Source organism: Topomyia yanbarensis, chromosome 2 (assembly GCF_030247195.1).
Source record: "Topomyia yanbarensis strain Yona2022 chromosome 2, ASM3024719v1, whole genome shotgun sequence".
Lineage (NCBI taxonomy): Eukaryota > Metazoa > Arthropoda > Insecta > Diptera > Culicidae > Topomyia > Topomyia yanbarensis.
In genome coordinates, this window is record NC_080671.1 from 103,193,727 (window position 1) to 103,212,570 (window position 18,844).

Below are 18,844 nucleotides of genomic sequence, written 5' to 3' on the forward strand. Positions count from 1 at the left end.
TTACACATGCGAAATGTCGGGTCTTTATCTAGTGTTTAGTCATCGATACTGCTTAGGGTGCGGCGCTGAAATCCAAGTGAAACCGCGAAAAGCTGAACAGGACGCTTCGACTACTGGTCGTACGAGTTGCGATTGCGTACCGGAGGCAGTATGCCGTGATGCCGAGATGATCCCCATCTGCATTACCCTGACGGAGGATATCAAGTGCTACAATCAATGAAATGTCAGAAACGTGAGGAATATGATGAGAATCGATTCGATGATGACGTAGCAGCAGGAATGGGATAATACGGAGAAAGGAAAGTGGACCTACTGGCTCATCCAAACCTGTCGACGTGGGTCAATAGAATGCACGGAGAGATGACCTTCAACCTGAAACAGCTTCTACCGAGCCACGGCTGCTTAAGGAGTATCTTCATCGGTGTGGGTACGCAACGTCAACACTGTGCCTAGAGCGTCTTTGAGTGTCCGGGATTTCAAGTATTTGAATGTCCGAGGAGAGTCTTTGAATGTCCGAGGTTTGAAGTGACGTGCTACTTAAAATGGGAGAACCGGACATCAACCCGGATAATGTAGCCTACAGAATGACAATCGACGTAGAGACGTGGAACGCAGTAAACAGAGATATGATGTAGATCAGTGATTCTCAACCTGGGGTCCGCGGGCCCCAGGGGGCCGCGAAGTCATTGCTGGGAGTCCGCGAAGAAAAATATATTTTCCGAGCGCATATTGAAATTTCAAATCTTGTTTCCTAACAAATTGAAAATAACATATTGATAGCATACAAAATTGATGTTTATCTGTGGGGGTCCGCAGGACCCAGTGTTATATCTAAGGGGTCCGTGGTACGAAAAAGGTTGAGAACCGATGATGGCATGACCGTCTTACAGCGGAATAGACATCGAACAACGATTTCGGGAGAGCAATCACCGCCAGGGAACTCTCCGAAGGTATAAGCTAGATCCACCGCCGAGGACTAGTCGAGTAGACCGCAACAGAGCAGCGAGTATGAGCCGTCGAAACGCCAGCGAACCGGACGTCACGCTCCATGCGAATTCGCCGGACAGACCACGGCTCCCCAGAATCGATATTGGGAAAACTTTTTTCGCCAGGGAACTTTCCGTTAGCGTAAGCTAGATTCACCGCTGGGGACTAGACGGATTAGACATCAATGAGACACCACTAGTCGCGGGTCATCGGCGCACCAGTGCACCGGATACCTAGCTTCACCAGAATCGCCGAACTGACCTCGGCACCTAGCTGATTGGCTTGATCTCGGGAGAACTTCTCTCGCCGGGGAATTCTCTGTTGGAGTAGGCCAGGTCCATCGTCGGGGACTAGACCGAATTGTTCGCGAACAAGTCGAGGACTGAATGGACCATCAAGGAAGTAGTGTTAAATGGCCCAAGAAGAGAACTAAATGGCTTAAAGGAGTTGCGGTGCTAAATAGCACCGGTTACGGAGCCAAAGGGCTCAAGAAGTTGTAGTACTGAAACCAAATAAGAATCGGTATCGGGAGAACTTCTTTCGTCTGGGACCTCTCCTTTAGCTTACAGTCAGATTCACCGCCGGGAACGAGACCGCGTAGACCGCTACGATACACCACCAGCAAACCGGATGCCCCACTCTACCGGAATCGCCGAACTGACCATAGCACCTGGCTGGTTGGCTCGAACTTCTCTCGCCGGGGAACTTTTCGTTGGAGTAGGCTAGATCTAGCGTCGAAAACTAGACCGAGTAGTTCGCGAACCAGTCGGAAGCTCAACGAGGAAGTGGTACTGAATGGCACAAGGGAACTGAAGGGCTCAGTAAATTAGACAGTCTGAAGCTTGCCGCCCAGAATGTCCTCGTAGGGGAAGAGCATTTATTCTATACCAACAGCTAGCTTTCCTACCTTGACTACCCAAACCCGTTCCCTGAGTTGTTGGTTTTTGAACATTTTTTTCCTGCTCAGAATGTTTTTGAACATTTTTTCATATATAAACAAAAAAAATTTCATATCCCCCCCCGAAAAATTTTCTTACTACGCCACTGGCAGAAATTTTGAGATGCTACTAAAACTAGACAAATCAGCCTTATTAAGTCTTTGGGAAAGTTTTCTTAGTTTGTAAGTCTCTTCTTTTTGTTAAAACAATAGTTAGGGTGGTTCTAATTTTACAAGATCATTCTAGCTAGAACCAAACGACCTTCAGCGAAGTTTTAGAATTTTGAAAAAAATTGCTGAAGACATGTAAGCTCTATCTGTTATTCTATTCATTTTATAACAAATTTAAAATCTTTTAGGTGTTCTTTAGCGTTTCTTAGAAAAACCGTTTTATTCAAATAACTTTTGCGGTATTGACTTAAAACTGAAGTACTCTTCAGACAATTTTAAGATTGTTTTAAGGCGAACAGTTTGTTACATGGTACTACATATCTAACTATTTTCGCTGAATAGTCATGAGTACTTTTTCGCCAAAAATGGGGTTCTTTGGAGTAACGATATCACTCATTGGGGCAAACAAAAGATAATTCTTTTTCAACTATAACTCAGGTTATGATTAGAGTTATAATTGAGCAAAATTGCGAACGCGACATTTTATAAATTTCATAACATTGATTTCAAAAAATTTTTTTTGATATTATAAGTACTTAAATTTATTGAACAATAGAAGATAGCGTTTTGATGTGTTAGAAGAAAATGTTCTTCTTCAAAAACTCTGAAAAACATCTGAAGGATAGATTGGAAAAAAAATGAAAACTGCAAAAGTTATTAAAATTTGGTTTTGCATGTATTGACTCTTTGTAACAAGTTTAAATTACTTTCACGGTGGACTATACATTAAAATATAGTTTAGTTTTCATGATAAAATATTGCACTTTACACTACTTTTCTATTATTTTAAATGGTGGGAAGGGTGATTCTATTTTTTTAATGAGGAAATTAACATTTTAATGGTTCGCTGTATTCCAGAAAATTGAAGATTATAAAATTAAAAAAAAACATTGTCGAAGACACTGGAACTGTACGTCGTATACTACAATAAATTTTCCAAAAATAGGGTACTTCTTAAAAATGGTTATCTTTGTATAACTTTTGCAGTTTTGATTTTTCATTAACATCACTGTAGAAATACTTTCTAGCTTCGCTCGTTATAAAGTTATATATAGTTTTAACAAAAAATAAACTATTTTTGAGTAAATAATACAAGATATAAAAAAATATCGTGTTTACCATTTTTCGGTGATCTATGCTACAAAGCATACTATTACATATGACAACACCGGTGTTTAATGTTAAGTGCCTAAATGAAGATAATGCTATTTGAAAAAGTTATATTTTTATATTGATGTTCTCAAAAGTTTCAAACGAAAAGTTTAGTAGTTTGTGTTTTAATGCAAATTATGCGCCTTTAAATAATCTTCAAGTTGTCCAAAGGGTACTTTAGTGTAAAATAAAAACTACGAAAGTTATAGAAATAATTTGGATTACCTGTGCAATGGAAAGTTTAAAAGCTAGAGCTTGCGCAAATTTGTCTAAATTTTATTGCTCTACAACTTCATCGAAAACAGTCAAGATCGTCCTCGAACCGTTAAATAGTTTTATTTTAAATATTGCGAAAATTATAACCACTCTAGCTTCTTTTTAAGGTTGGACAGAGAAAGGGTAAAATTCGTAAACGAAAAAAGCAGTTTTTTTCCACACCATATGTCAGATCTTCATAAAAATCAATCAGCGTATGTAGAATGTTGTTACAGTACTGCTGATTGATTTTTATGAGGATCTGACATACGGTGTGGAAAAAAACTGCTTTTTTCGTTTACGAATTTTACCCTTTCTCTGTCCAACCTTAAACAAAAAGAAGGAACAACTTTGCTAAACATATTGAAAGACTAGGTCATTTAGTTTTAGCAAAAAGTTAACATTCCTGATAAATTCACATTATGTACCACTGTGCAATAGGAAATGGATATTGTTATTGCTGTACCGATTGAAGATCTAAAGCGAACTGACCCGGCATGGCTTGATTTGAACCGTTGAATCCACACATTTTCTCTAATCAAAATTTCAATAATTAGAAATTTAGAAGGGTTCGTCAGTAATTCAAATCCTGGGGCCCGGTCTGACTTTCGATGGCCTTGATAGGAACAACAATGCATAGAAATATAATGTATAATAAGTGTAATTCAAGGAATTTGAACTTTTTTATACTCACATGAATGACAGGCAATTTCGAACTGATAACCATTTTAGTAACTGGCTTCCCCAGCAAAGTTTTTGACAATATGCTGTTTGTGCCCTCTGTGTCTATCAGATAAGATAATGCCTACAATGACACAGCTTCGCTTAATTATTGACCGGTTGTTCGATTTCCGACATGTGTTATCTGGTTATTATTGCTATGATGAAATTTAAAAATCGTACAGTAGCACACACACGTGTGATATTAAAGATAACTTTAAATCTGAATTCATCTTCTCGGTAATTAAGATATAGATAAATTATCAATTAGTTAGTATGTATTAGTCAATCAGTTGCCAGGTTGAAACTAACCTGAATCGGTTAGTAATTATTTACATTCTTGAGCTTGAGATTGAGCTTGTGCGACCAACCCTGGTTGCTACTGCGTTATCGATCTGGACTAGCTGAAATTGCACAGGGGATCAATAGATTTGCTCCATACCGGCGCCGGCCCGGCCCGAACGTAAATCGCGGAAGGACAGGGAAGGAATGTAACTATCACGGGAAGAGGGTATTTGTTAGTAAGTGTATAGAAACTGGATTCTACTTCTTCATGACCGACGCCAGAGAGGTGACTCCACTATCTGGCCTGGATATCGATCCATGAACTCATGGACCGGGGACCAACGGCCTTACTTCCCTTCCGAAGGAAGACGTGACCACAGATTTTTTCGCCTCAGAAATATCTCAACGACCTTGGCTGGAATTAAACGTAGACCAACTGGGATGGGGTCACGCTCAACCACCGGCGCCGTCTCGGTTAGAATTATTTAAATTCTGACCCTAATATACTTCCGATTATGTGAATATTTCTCCTATTTTCATTCAAATATATCAATGTAAATCTACTTGTATCAATGTACAATATACTTGCATCGTATGTATGAATACCTATGTAAACATGTACCTAAAAGTCCAGAGAAAAAGTACAAAATAAAAAGTTACTTACAATGTTAGTGATCGCTAACCGGTTTTTGCTAGTTCGAAGCAGAAAAGGTGTTAGCTCGTCGCTGTTGTGCTATCTTATGACAAGCGCCATTTAGCACATTTCGAGAAAAACGATTTTTAAAGTTTGAGATTGAACATCTTAAATATTATACATGTTATAAGCAATTCAAAGAAGACAATTGATGCTTCTATCTATGCTGTATTAATATCTCAAATATTGGGAAGATCGGTTGACTATGTTGCGAGTTTTTACTATAAATGTAAACAAAAGTCGCGTTCACACGTGTCATAGGTGTGTATTGATGACAAAATTTGTATGGCGTGTCATAATCGTGCATGGAAAATTTTCCATAGAAAAAACATCAATTATTAACTTTTATTCATATCTTTGGCTTCATTTGGTCTAGAAACAATCTGTGAGATGCATTTTGAAGGAAATGAGTCAGCGAATCTAGAAAAAACAGTTATATTTGGTTACAGTGTTGCCAAATATACTATATTCCCAGTTTAAAACTTAAACTGCATTTTTCTCACAATTCGTGAATTTTTGTTTTGAAAAAGATTATGCCATTGTGTTTCCCAGATAGTTTTACACATAAAAACATGTTATACATCAAGATAACTTGAGCCAATTCCCAGACACAGTTATTTGAAGCAAAATAGTAAAAATTTCTCAGAATGTTTCTCGCTATATTTCTATAACCAAGCGAAATGTCAAAATTCTGAAAACGCCATTTTGTAGAGAATTTTTAGTTTAGTAATGTTGCATATCTAACTCAGTTTACCCCAAAATGGCGTTTGTCATAAGATAGCACAACAGCGACGAGCTCTTAGTTATGTACTTCTTTTCTTCTACTGTTCACAAATTACCAACTAGTTTTCTTCGCCACTACCAATCCAATACAAGGTTTTTAAATTACTATGAATTAAATTTTTGCCAGACAAACTGACATACATATCATTGCTATACGAGCTCATAATTTATGATTACCCTTGTAAAGTGCAAATATCAATTCCTCAAATATTAGTCGCTTCGAGGATTGCGCTAGGAAAATGTTAACGTTGCCCACTCGTCGTACCGTCATTGGGCAAAATAAACAATTTGTGCGCGAAAAAATTTACAATCCAAACAAATCATAAAATATTTAACGAGTAAAAGCTCTGCCAGCAAGGCCTCAGTTAGCGAACGTCCGCCCACACCAACCACTGAGCCGGGACAGGCGCGCGAAAGATTAATATTTGATCTTGAAAAGTTGCTAGCTTTGCAACTGACCGACACATCGTTCATTCATCTGCTTTGGTGCACTTTATCAACGCGTTGATAAATTTCGATACATACATTAAGTTGGATTCGTCGTGAATTTTTTGGGTGTTTGGCAGGTTGGCACGAGACGCTCAGTCTAGTGAGTCGAGCGTCTAGTGGAAGACATCTGCTTGCTTTCCAATATTCGCGCTATCATCATCATCATCGTCGTCGTGAATGCTGCGATGTCCAGTTTTGTGCTATGATGTCAATGATCAGAAAATGTGGTACCATGGCCATCGAGTGACGGCAGGTAAAGACCATGGCTGCAGCGTTTTGTGCTAAAAAGTTTGACGTATTTTTTGCGTCTTTGATAGAAACTACGGAATAACCATAATAAATTGACGTTATACTGGTGGAATGTGCAAGGTGCAATCAGGGGGAGCCCTCATGTGCGACAATCTGTAAATTAATTAAATGAACCTGACGAAAAACTTCGATTGTCGGAAATTTGATTATTAGTTATTCCTTTTTTGAAGATTGATAAAATACTTTTTGATCGTTGTATTAATTTCAGATCAGAATTCGGGTCTCTTCGCGCAATATGGAAACCAAATCAGGAAGCATTTTTAAGTTTTATTCTGACGATCAATGCTTGTACACTCAGAGCAGATGAACGCTTTGTTAAAAAGCTGATCAGCCGGGGCAATAGCAAGACTACTATAAACTGCAGCTGACATGCCACCTGGTCTTGCTAAGTACGATCTTTTCACCTGGTTCACAACATTCGCAATCATGTTGGGGATGATTACAGCTGGTACGGGATAGAAAAAAGAAAAATATTTAGCCGAGCAGATGTTTCGGCCAAATATTTTACTAAATTCCAAGAAATACAGAGCAACTTGTTTTTATTATTTATTTATTATTTATTTATTAGGCAGCTGATCACCCCAACACATTTCATCTATTTCTATTTCATACCTCTGTTCACTGGGCAAGGGACCAGAAATCGACAGTCTTCATTAGCTCTGTCACCCACTGGATTACGATACGTAATGAACTAAAAAATTAGACATCATACGATAATAAAAACCCGGGCCTTGGTATCTAGCGGGGAAATTAAATAGATCAAATGTGTTGGGGTTGCTGCCGTTGTGTGTGATTCTCGCTTTGCAGGCAGGGTACGATCACCGTCGCCAGTGGGATAATCATATGTTCTTTCTGGGATGTCGCCATACCCAGGGATAGCATAAGGGTTAGTGCATTGGGCCGGAGTCTCAAAGGTTGCGAGTTCGAGTCTCGCCTCTGGGGGGAATTTTTTTCACATGATTGCTTAGCTTCACTCACCATTTCCGATCGTTTTTCCCCGTTGGATACCACCAGTCCTAAATGCAATTTGCGAATGCGATTTAAAGGTAATTTCAACTCTTAGACAAATTTTCTGACTGCTGAAATGGACTTGGTTGTTTTTTACGTTTTTCAAACGTGGCGGTTCATGTTTGGCTTAAGCTTAAAAATGTTTTTTTTTAACTATTGGCGTATTTTAGCTTATATTTTATTTGTCTAGTGCACTTAATTTGGCCAACGAATGTGTAAAATTGTGAAATCGTGCAAGTATAGTGGAACAAGATCTCTGACCTAAAGTCTTAATGAATGTCAGATTGTGGCAAGTTTTGGAGTGAAATACCAACTTCACCATTGATTCTTTCAATAGTTTGGTGGTGATTACCTAGTATAGTGATAAGTTTATGTGAGAAGATAATGAATCCGAAAATAAGTATTATTTGTAATTTTCATATTAGGAAATTAAGGGCGATTAAATGGCGCGTTCCCTTGGCGATTTGGGGGCGATTTAAGGGCGGGTGGGGCGGCAAATCGCCCAAATGTTGCATTTGAAATAGCCCTCTAATTGCCAGCAATTTGCTGGCAAATTGAAGGGCAATTAGCGTATCCGAGTTGGCAAATATCCCCCCGTTAGCCAGCAACTTGCCCTTTTTGACTGGGTATCTTTGGACGAATTGTTTGTCAGAATATTCCCCAAAATCTGATAAAAATCAAAATAAGGCATGGCTTACCACGATCAAACTAAAAAAAACTTTTTATACTGACGGGGTAGAAAGTTGGTGTCTTCGACAAAGTTTTAGAAATACTCGTAATGAAGAATTTTGTTGAACAACTTGAACTTGTAGGGCTTAAAGTTATCGATTTATAAAGCGTTTTCTATAGCAACACCCTTAAATTTAGTTTTTTAACATAACTTTTTCCACTGTGACTTTTCGTGCAAATCATGTTCCAAACAAATGTGGAGGGCCTTAGAAAACGCTTTATAAATCGATAACATTAAATCCTACAAGTTCAAATTGTTCAATAAAATTCTTCATTACGAGCATTTCTACAACTTTGTCGAAGACATCCACTTTCTATCTCGTCAGTATAAAAAGTTATTTTTTCTAGTTCAATCATAGTAAGCCATGTCTCAATTCAATTTTTATCAGATTGTGGAGAATATTCATACGAACAGTTCCTCCAAAGACACCCTGTGAATATATTCGATGGTTTGGCCTCTAGTGAACGTTTTTGGTATTTCCGACCCCTGTGCGCTGCCTGCTGGTTCGTGGTGGATTTGGATTTGTTTGTAGTAGTTGTTAAGCCAACCGACTCAACTTAAACCTCTTGTATCTCGCAAACCTCATCCATCCGGGGCAACCGTTAAGTACTGTTTTGTGTCTTACTTATTTTGTTTTGTGTTAATCGTCATGTTTTTATGCATAGCTACTTTTCCTTACACTGATAGAATATATTCGTAAATTGCTAGGAATTAGTTTCATACAGAAAATTTTCATAAAATATACGAATTTTTCGTACATATAATTGATCGTTCGTAGTTCTATTGAAACACTTTTATTTTTCATTATCAGTTTTTAGTGAAATCCACGAAACTACTTTCGTTGGCTTATTACGAAATGGCTTCATTAGGCAAACGAATTGTTCGCTGCTATATATTCGACGGTATTGGTCTGACTATTTAGTAGCCGTATCCGTGTCCACCGGTTTCAGGATGATTTTCTAAACCTCTTTCGCTTCCATTTGATCCAGAATCCGGAGCAGTACGGATTCAGTTGAGCCATCGCGAACTGCTCGTTGGTTTTGTATGAATAAGTTTAAGTTTTCTCTGCAATGTCAAAAATTCTCTTAGATGAACGAAATGAATTCGTGCGACCAACGAGATTGTTCGTAATATGCACAAATGTTTATTAAAATAAACAAAACATTTCGTTTCATTCACGAAAAATAATGTCGTTTTCAACGACGACGTTCGTGCAATGTACACTAAATTAGTAAAATTTACGAAAACTTTCGTTCATCAAGCGGCCATTTCTTCATACCACAATAAAATCGATCTGTGTCTTTTATTAATGAAAAACCGTGGTTGTCAAATATCGATTCCAAAAGATCGAATAAGAGGATAATAAATACGAAAACTTTTCTAAGATGAACGAAAATAATTCGTGTGACCAACGAAATCGTTCGTAATATACATTAATATACATTATTAAAATAAACGAAACATTTCGTTTCATTCACGAAAAATGATGTTCTAATCAACGATAGCATTCGTGCACTGTACACCAAATAAGTAAAAGTTACGAAAACTTTCGTTCATCAAGCGGCCATTTCTTCGTACCACAGGAAAATCGATTTGGCCACATCGATTTTTTAAATTAAAAAAAATCGATGTTATCAAACAAAAGATCGACTGAAGGCAATAAGAGGCTAATAAATACGAAAACTTTTTAAGATAAGCGAAATAAATTTATGCGACCAACGAAATCGTTCATCATATACATAAACATTTATGGAAATAAACGAATCATTTCGTTTCATTCATGAAAAATAACGTCGTTATAAACGATAATATTCCACAGTGTACACTAAATATGTAAAATTTACGAAAACTTTTGTTCATCAAGCGGTCATTACTTCAGGTGGACAGGTTGAAATAAAATGGATTTTTCCAGATCGATCCTTTTAGTTAGTTAAAAAATCGTTGTTGTTAAACATCGATCTTAACTTATCGATTGAAAAAATAATATGCAAATGAATACGAAAACTTTCCTAAGATATACCAAATAAATTGGTGTGAGCAATGAAATCGTTCGTAATATACATAAACGTTTATTAAAATAAACGAAAAATTTCGTTTCATTTATGAAGAATAATGTCGTTATTAACGATAACATTCGTGCAATGTAAACTAAATAAGTAACATTTACGAAAACTTTCGTTCATCAAGCGGCCATTTCTTCGTACCACAATAAAATCGATTTGGCCATATCGATTTTTTTAAATTAAAAAGAATCGATGTTGTCAAATATCGATCCCAAAAGATCGACTGAAAACAATAACATGCTAATAAATACGCAAACTTTTCTTAAATAAACGAAATAAGTTCGTGCGACCAACGAAATCGTTCGTAATAAACACAACCGTTTTTTTTTAAATACACAAAACATTTCGTTTCATTCAAGAAAAATAATGTCGTTACCAACGATAACATTCGTGCAGTGTACATTAAATGTGTAAAATTTACGAAAGCTTTCGTTCAGCAAGCGGCTATTCTTGTTCATGAAATGAACGAAACCTATTATTTACAATGCGCGAAAATACTTCGTTGCAGAAAACAACGAATGAATTCGTACATTTCATGATCGATTTAATTATATTTACGAATTTATATTATCAGTGTACTGTCCAACCCTCGCGATACATCTGACCTGCCCAGTAGAGTGGGACATAGTCATATGAAAAAAATAAAATTTCGCTCCGAGTAACTTTTTGGGTCCCATTTAGCTCCCAGAACAACTCTGCAAATTTTTAGTTCGGTCGGTGAAACTATATTTTTGCGCCCATGGTTTAAAATTTACATGGGATTTCGTATGGGGAAATCTACTTTTGCAAAATAATTCTTCCAAGAGTCGCCCATACTCCTAAAAATAAATAGATGACTGATTTTGATAGGAAATTTGTCAAGGCATCAAAGTCTAGAAGACCACGAAACGATCTGATGCTTGTGGAAAAAGTTATTAAGCAAAAACCGATTGATGCCCTGAAGATTGATGAAAATTTCACTTTTCATAGCATCACTGATGCTGACTTTCTCTTATTATGTACAAAAGAAGCCTCAATTTATCCCCCAAAACCCTTGCGACGTGGCCAAACAGCATAGATAAATGATTTAAACATATTAAGAGAAGATCAAAACAAAATTGCGTATAATTGGACAGCCAACAGCAGTGGTGCTAGAAAAAATGAATATTTTATCAATCGGTTTCTGCTTAATAACTTTTTTCTCAAGCGTCAGATCGTTTCGTGGTTTTCGAGACTTTGTTTCTTTGTTATTTCTCATAAAAGCCACATAACGATTTATTTTTAGGAAGCAATGGGCGACTTTCGGAGGAATTATTTTGTGAAAGTTAGTTTTTCCATGCAAAATCCCATGTAAACTTTAAACAATGGCCGCAAAAATATAGTTTCAAGGATCGAGCAAAGAATTTGCACAGTTGTTCTAGGACCCAAATGGTACCTGAAAAGTTGCTCGGAGCTGGATTCCATTTTTTGTCCCACCCTACTGCTCAGGTCTGCTGCAAATATCGTCACCGGATCGGGAGGTGTCGACCAAAAGGATTTACATCTGTTTACAGCCACCTTCGCCGGGCTTTCTGCCCTTCTTGGTGCTATTCGTTCCTATTTAACTGCTAGCTTCGCATTTTCGCGATCCATTTTCGCGATCCATTTCGCTGCCACTCCAACGGAATAATTATCGGCGGTAAAATTTCTCTAGACAACAAAATCCCGATTTTCTCCAACTTCGTGTTTTTTCCTCCGTAGCTGCCGTTGCTAGCACGCTGACCGACATCTGGTGTCTACTCACTACTGTTGCTAATATCGAAGCTTACCGAAACGTGAACCGATCCTTGAGAGAAGCCGTCCAACTTGACATACATTTCTTTCCAGCCACCCTCGCAAAATTTCGTCCTTGGTTTTGTTCATTAACTTTGTTTCCTCCTGTTTTGTGGAACCGATCAGCTCCAGAGTGCCACTATGTAACCGCCATCGCCCTTACCACTACGCCTGCATAGAAGGAAACTGAAGCGAGAGCGACTCGAGGTCCGATGACTTTTGAAGGATTCCCCGCGGGTCCGAAGAATACCATCCGCCAATCCGGTACTCGACGACTTACTAGACTGAGGCGCAAATTTGTTTCGCTGATCCCCCCCCCCCCGTTTGAGCGAAAGTTTCAAGTTTTGCTCTTCTTTCCCTGTCACCATACGCCTTCTCTCTCCTGTCCTTGATACAACTGCTGCTACACTGATGTGGAAATAAGCCACCCTCTGAATATCTTGACCGTTAAAAAAATCAAATTTGTATTCTGTATTCCTAGTTTTAAGATAGCTATAATTTTTACTCTTTATTGAAATTCTTGTCCTCCATCTTGTAAATAGAATTGTATCCCTAGTTTTAAGATATCTGTGAAATTTCTCATAAATATTTGTTCCCCCTTTTGTGTACTAAACTATATTGTTAGTTTTAAGATAACTGTCAAATATTTCGTAAAATACTATTACTCCCCCTCTTGTATATCAAACTAATCCCTTGTTTTAAAATTTTTCATGAAAAAATCTTTTGGCCCTCTCTTGTATATTGAATCTTATTTCTAGTCTTAAGATAGCTGTACACTTTCTTTTCTTTCGTAAAAAAAAATATTTCAGCATTGTCACCTCCTAGTTTTAAGATATCCAAAATGTAAAAACAAAAGAATTTGGCACCGCCAAGCTAACGCATTTGTGCCTATCAAATAAACGAAATGAATAAAAAAATTATTACTGTTTCATTGGTGTTTTGAAAAAGCCAAATGCAGCAAAGTGTTAGGCTTTTATATTCACTTAGAAAGATAGACAGTTAATGCTTAAGAAAACCTTTTTCCCCGACAGATTTCGAACCAACCCATCATAGCCTTCAGCTTGGTGGAAAAAATACATATGCCAAATAATATATACATACTTCAAAAGAATGCTTCGCCCTTCCTCGTAACTATGGCTCATGTATCAACCACTCCCAACAATAACCACCTCATAACCATCTCCTTGGTGGAATACATATGCTAAATTTCATCAAAATCGGATCGTCGTTAAGCATTCCATTGAATAGTTCCCCCCTTCTTCAAGGCCCGCCGTCGTTGGTCATGCTCACTAGAGTGGGACATGGTTATATGAAAAAAATAAAATTTTGTTCCGAGTTACTTTTTGGGTCCTATTTAGCTACCAAAACAACTCTGCAAATTTTTAGCTCGATCGGTGAAACTATATTTTTGCGCCCCCGGTTTAAAGTTTACATGGGATTTCGCGATGGAAGATTGTCTTTTGTAAATTAATTCTGCCAAGAGTCGCCCGTTACCTCCTAAAAATAAATAGATGTCTGATTATTATAGGAAATATGTCATGGAAACAAAGTCTAGAAGACCGCAAAACGATCTGATACTCGTGGAAAAAGTTATTAAGCAAAAACCGATTGATGCCCTGAAGATTGATGAAAATTTCACTTTCCATAGCATCACTGCTTCTTCGAATTATATACAAAATTTTTAACTTTCTCTTAATATGTACAAAAGAAGCCTCAATTTATCCTTCAAAACTCTTGCGAAGTGGCCAAGTATAGATAAATGATTTAGACACATTAAGAGAGAATTAAAGCAAAATTTCATATAATTGGACAACTAACAGCAGTGGTACTAGAAAAAATAAATATTTTATCAATCGTCAGAGCATCAATCGGTTTCTGCTTAATAACTTTTTTCTCAAGCGTCAGATTGTTTCGTGGTTTTCGAGACTTTGTTTCTTTGTTAAATTTTCTATAAAAGCCACATAACGAATTGTTTTTAGGAAGTAATGGGCGACTTCTGGAGGAATTATTTAGTGAAAGTTAATTTTCCCATACAAAATCCCATGTAAACTTTAAAAAGCGGGCGCAAAAATATAGATACTCGAAGCTGGAATCTATTTTTGTCCCACCCTAATGCTCACCTCCTTCGTGGGAGAAATACATATATCAAATAATATGCAGAGATACTAAAAATGCTTTAGGAAACCATTCCAGAAAAATCTCCTTGGTGGAAGGGATCGTCATTTAGTAGTAATTAGCAAACATACATACATATTTTGATTTTGATATATGTCGATCATGCAACCCATATGTAACTAATACATAACCTATATAAGCACATATGCAAAGTTTGTAGTCGATCCGTGCAACGATTTGGGCATGATGCTCGTTCATCGCAAAACAGTCTCATTTTTATAGTATAGAAGATTCGGTTGGGGTAAGTTGGCGGTGACGCGCGGGGCAAGTTCGCGGTACTATTTATAATGCAAAAATAGTCATCAAATATTTTTATTTCTGGAATTTACCTCAAAGTAAGAAAATCTTTTTCTTGTCTATCTTGTCAATGCAGAGGACATTTACTTCGGCCAACCGACTGAAGAATTTAGAAACTAGCCAACTAGCCACGTTCTCCCCTATATTTTAAATTGGTTTCTCCAGCGACGTGCGCAGGATTTTATTTTTTGGTTAATTTATTTTATAAACAAGTTTATGTCGGATTCTGTGACCTTTTTCTTTTTATTTACTTAAAAAGGCGCCATTTTGCGAAAAATCAAAATATTGGGAGATCCTACGTATGTCGTTTGCTATTGTTATAAGAAATCGGAAAATCTTTTATTTTAAGCCCTACGTAAAAAATTACGGGAGATAGATTTCCGGTCGTGGAAAAAATTACTTGAAAAAATTAGTTTTTGTACCTCACAACTAGAATTATAAATCCCATTTCACAAGATCTCGATTCATTTCTTTATTGTGTCAAAAAAATATTGACATATCGGCGCTGTTATGCTATCTTATGACAAACGCCATTTTGGGGTAAACTGAGTTAGATATGCCACATCACTTGTCTAAAAAATCTCTACAAAGCGGCGTTTTCAGAATATTGATATTTTGCTTGGTCACTGAGATTGTACTAATACATATAGCGAATTAGCGAGAAACGTTCTGAGAAATTTTTAATTTTTTGCTTCAAATAACTGTGTCTGGGGATTGGCTCAAGTTATCTTGATGCATAAGATGTTTTATGTGTAAAACTATCTGAGAAACACAATGGCATAATAATTTTCAAAACCAAAATATGCGAATTGTGAGAAAAATGCAGTTTAAGTTTTAAACTGGAAATATAGCATATTTGGCAACACTGTAACCAAAAATAACGATTTTTATAGATTCCCTTACTCATTTCCTTCAAAATGCGTATCACCGATTGTTTATAGACCAAAATGATGCCGATGATATAATTAAAAGTTAATAATTGAGACATTTTTTCTATGGAAAATTTTCCATGTACGATTTTGCCATCAATACACACCTATGACACATGTGAGAGCGACTTTTGTTTACATTTATAGTAAAAACTCGCAACATAGTCAACCGATCTGCGTAAATTTTTTTGATATTAATACAGAACATATAGAAGCATCAATTGTCTTCTTTGAATTGTTTATACCATTTATAAGTTTCAAGATATTCAATCTTAAACTATAAAAATCGTTTTTTCTCGAAATGTGCCAAATGGCGCTTGTCATAAGATAGCACAACAGCGACGATATATCTATTTTTTGTGCTCTACAATGGTGTAACCCATTAAGAATCTTATTAACGGTGCAAGCTTCTTTCGTCGAGTTATGGTTGTTTTTTTAGAAAAAAAAAAGTCAGATAAGGGCAAACTTTCGAACCTCTAAAAACAATTTCGTATGGTTCAGTGTTGTATCGAAAACCGTCTATAATTTACCGCTATGCAGCATTCCTGGAACGCTCCGCAAATTATACACGCAACCATAAAATAACCTACAGAATAAGTTCTTTTAACTTAAATTTAGGTACTTTTGAGATACGCGTCGCTTTTAAACTTATTAGTGTTGTCAAAAACAAAACGAGAGATTCGACTCAGTCGAGGTCTTCCGTGCAGTAAGCTGCCGTTCTACGCATAATTGTCCCATGTATATAGGGAATCTCATAGAACATGGGACAAATATGCTTATAACGGCAGTAAGGTACTTTTAAGTTGTTTGGGGTATACTCAAAATTGGGTAAATTCAACTTAAATTCAAGTAAATTAAACTCAAGGTTGAGTTATTATTTTTGCCGTAGTTAAATGGAAACTACCTTCAACACGGTTTACCTAATTTTACCTTCCTGCACGATACCACGAGATTGAGTCAAAAGTACTGAATTTTAGGTAGTTTTTCGGTGGCGTGTAGGTATTTACATTTTGCCTTCTTACGCTATTATTATTAGGGCATGTTCAGGAGCGTTTCATTTTGTATAGGAGCTTCAAAGTAGAACTGGAACTGAAACATTCACATTCCCAGCAGAGCGTTTTGCTTCATAATTTCGAACAGTTTTGTTTTAAAATTTAAAACTGTTCTACGACTTAAACACTTTAACCGTTGTCTTCCGTTTTAATTCCACTATGATGAACTGTTCCACTATGATGGTTAAAGAGTTTAATATAACATTCCACTAAGTCGCTCAAAACAGTGCTTTTGTTAAAGTGTTCTACGACGCCGTTCTATTTTATGCTGATTTTAAAACACGTTTAGAACTGTGGTTTAAGGCTCAAGTTACCTATTTTGAGCATGTGTTAGAATTGAACGCTTGGTAGTAGGCGTAGGAAAAATTGTGTTCAGCTTTGCCACCGGATTATTCATTTAACCCTTTCATGCCCAACTTTTTTCTAGTGCATGTAGGGTTTCAACACCACTTTTGCTTGAAAACGATGGGGTCAAGCAACACGAAAATCCTTTTTCCATAAAGTTAGGTGCTTTCCTCGCAGTGCTAGAAGCTGCTCAATTTTTACCTTCCAACGCTCAATACAATTGTCCTAAAATATTTACAAAAGTCCAATTGCGTGGAAAACGAAGATATATGTAAAATTCATTTTCAGTCGTTAACGCAAACTGTCTCTGGCAGCACTGCTTCATCGGAATCCAATCAAACTAATTGCAATAACTTCAGTTCTAGAGCTGATCCTTGTAACTGTTAATACTCAAATTAAAGGCAACAGTTACAGTTATTACCCTTACTTGTTTTTCTGAGAAAATCTTGCATCAATCAAAAGTTATAGCTGTTTAAAAAAGTTGTTGTCCACAAACAACATGGGCATGAATGGGTTAAACGTTTTCAAAAATCTAAAAGAAGAATATCAGTCGATTTATTAAATCATCACGATTCAAATCATGAAAAATTGCTGGTGGAAAAACCATCGGCTTGGCTGAATGGTACTTTTGAAAAAGTGGCTGTGGTTTTTTCACTACGCAGTTGTGAGCGTGACAGTGTGGTGGTGTGATGAAAAATCACCGTCACTTTTTCAAGTGCTCCATTCCGCCCGGTAAATTGCTTTTCCACCAATTATTTTGCATGATTTGAATCGTGATAATCTAATAAATCGACTGATTTTCTTCTTTTGGAGTTTAATGAATGCCTTATATGGATAAACCGGTGACAAAGCTGAACGCATTTTTTCCAACGCATACTATCAAGCGGTCAATTCGTATAGACGCTCCCCGAAAGTTCTTTGAACCTTAAATACATTCAAAGTTTTCAGCATAGACACTTAGACCCGATAGACTGGGAAAAAATAAATTTGAATGCAGTAACACTGAAGGTATGGCGAGACATGAATTTTAAACTGAATAGAACATCCGCTAAAACTGCTGCTGGGACAGCAAGTTCTAGTTTTAAAATTTTCAGTTTTATATTATAGAACTGTCAAAATTTTGAATCTAGAACTGAAACACTCCTGAATATGCTTTAAGAGGAGGAAGAGGAGGAGGCTTCCAAAATTTCTTATCTAGTCATTTGTTGGAACTATCGTACGGTTCCATACCGAACTGGAATTTTCCATGGTTTACATTTTCATTTCAATGACTACAAATCCCTAATAAATTTTTACACATTGTAACAAGTATATTTAGATCTTACACTCCAAAAATGGCACACTATGTCCTGTCGTGATTTTCAACCGGGCTGTTGAACCACCGCCTACACCACATCGGATCCTAATTCACGATTTTTGCTTCCATTGTTTACATATAATTTTTCCTTCAATGTCAACTACCTAATCGGTAGTACACATTCGCCTATTATTAAACGCATTTAGCATCCGAAACTTGCCCCACTCGATTCACACACCGTGTGAACCACCAGGTGCCAAAAGAATTCGCGATTGTATGCGGCAATTTCGGCTCCAACCACCAAAAAGTTCGCACAAAGCTACCGGCAGAGCTTTCGCTGTGCAAACCCCCCGCCAAAGCCATCGACGATACGTC

The 18,844-nt window shown here is 37.0% G+C and overlaps 1 protein-coding gene across 2 annotated transcripts in view; it reads left to right on the forward strand.

Annotated features, from left to right (window-relative positions):
* Positions 1-18,844, forward strand: part of LOC131679049 (putative inorganic phosphate cotransporter) — a 92,034-nt gene that overhangs the window by 11,664 nt on the left and 61,526 nt on the right. The gene's annotated exons all lie outside the window — the stretch shown is intronic.